The sequence below is a fragment of the Priapulus caudatus genome, unplaced genomic scaffold, assembly GCF_000485595.1.
Source record: "Priapulus caudatus unplaced genomic scaffold, Priapulus_caudatus-5.0.1 Scaffold735, whole genome shotgun sequence".
NCBI classification, from domain to species: domain Eukaryota; kingdom Metazoa; phylum Priapulida; class Priapulimorpha; order Priapulimorphida; family Priapulidae; genus Priapulus; species Priapulus caudatus.
The window spans coordinates 11717-13542 of NW_014577796.1; the positions used below are offsets into that span (position 1 = coordinate 11717).

A 1826-nucleotide genomic window follows, 5' to 3' on the forward strand; every position below is an offset into this window, starting at 1 on the left:
GATAGATAGATAGATAGATAGATAGATAGATAGATAGATAGATAGATAGATAGATAGACAGTTAGATAGACATTTCGTGTATACTTCCTGTAGGAAGGTTTTTCCATTCTTTGTACGTTTTCCGTATTTTAGGTGAATGGAACACGCACACAAGGAGAGAGCATTGCAGATAGCGGGGGACTGCGTCATAGCCTGCAGGTATGTATAAACAATGACGCATGTAGTGAATTGCTGCGTCATAGCCTAGATGTATTTATAAAGAATGACGCAGATAGTGAATGGTTGCGTCACAGCCTAGAGGTATCTATAGAGAATGACGCAGATAGTGGAGGGCTGCGTCATAGCATGCAGGTATTTATAAAGAATGACGCAGATAGTGGGGGACCGCGACATAGCCTAGAGATATATATAGAGAATGACACAGATAGTGGGGGGCTGCGTCACAGCCTGCAGGTATCTATAGAGAATGACGTAAGTAGTGAATGGCTGCGTCACAGCCTGCAGGTATCTATAGAGAATGACGCAGATAGACGGGTACTGCGTCATAGTCTACAGGTATCTGTGACGCAGATAGTGAGGATTTTGTCACAGTCTACATGTATTTATAAAAAATGACGCAGAAAGCGGATGACTGCGTCGTAGTCTACATGTATCTATAGAGAATGACGCAGGTAGTGGATGAGTGCGTCGTATATGACCTTCAGGTTATATAGGACTATATACATAATGACTCTGGTAGATGAGGGCTGTGTTATGGCCTTCAGGTATCCATAAAGAATGACACAGGTAGAGTGGATATCACTGTGTGGTATCGCCTAATGAGCATAGCATATTACTCAAGCAACACAACCATGAAAGAGGCACCGTAATTGTAACTTTGGTAATGACGCACCGCCTGTCCCCCAAGATATTTGCTCAGCCTACACCCCTGGCTAAAGTACATGAGCAATGGCGCGAGGGCCGCTCATAGCTTTCGCCACCCGAGGCAGTGCTTTTCGGCCGATCTTACGCTCTTAAAAAAGACAAGGACGGTCAAAGGAGATGTGCATAGCTTAATCTGATCCCAGAATTTTGCTTCGGCGGCAGCATCCCGCCAGTCCCCGCCATTCCCTGTCGCTATGCTAAGACATGAGCAATGGCGCGCGAGTCGCTCGTCGCTTTTAGCCACCTAAAATAATGCTTTTCGGGCCAATCTTACGCTCTTAGAAATGACAGGGTCATGGCCGAAGGAGATGAGCATGGTGAAACCCAAACTCAGGATTACATTTCCCGCCATTGCATGTCCCTATGCTAACAGAGCCGTAGCCTCTTGACGGGCAACGGGGCGACGCACCCGCCAGAGACTTTGAAGCAAAATAAAATATAAACTTAGGTATTTGTTGTGAGTAACCACAAAAGCAAATTTAATAAACAATGGCACAAAATTACAATTTACACACAAAAAACATTTAGGTACAAATTACAATGATCCCCTTCAGGCCTAACCCTATGCCTATCCTGCAATGTGATTTGTTTCTTGAAAACTTTGGACCCGCTAGGCATTTACTCAGCCTATGGCTCTGCAAACGCTATACCCTGAAGAGGGCACTTGTACATAATTACTGTGCGCATAGCGGCTTCCCGTTTCTCTACAGGCCTATGAAAACTGGCTATCAAGGAATGGCATCAATGACGAGGGAAATCTGCCGGGACTGGCCGAGTATACTTGGAAACAGTTATTCTGCATCAACAGCGCACAGGCAAGACTGTAATAGTGTGTGAACGTGTAATGTACACGTGTATGTGTGTGTGTGTGTGTGTGTGTGTGTGTGTGTGTGTGTGTGTGT

At 45.2% G+C, this 1826-nt stretch overlaps 1 long non-coding RNA gene across 1 annotated transcript in view; it reads left to right on the top strand.

Moving 5' to 3' along the window:
• Window positions 1–132: 132 nt before the first annotated feature.
• The window catches only part of LOC106813176, a 7743-nt gene continuing 6049 nt past the window's right edge, over window positions 133–1826 (top strand). Inside the window, exon 1 of the long non-coding RNA XR_001394436.1 lies at window positions 133–198. This is a non-coding gene — a long non-coding RNA (uncharacterized LOC106813176). The remainder of the gene's footprint in view (window positions 199–1826) is intronic.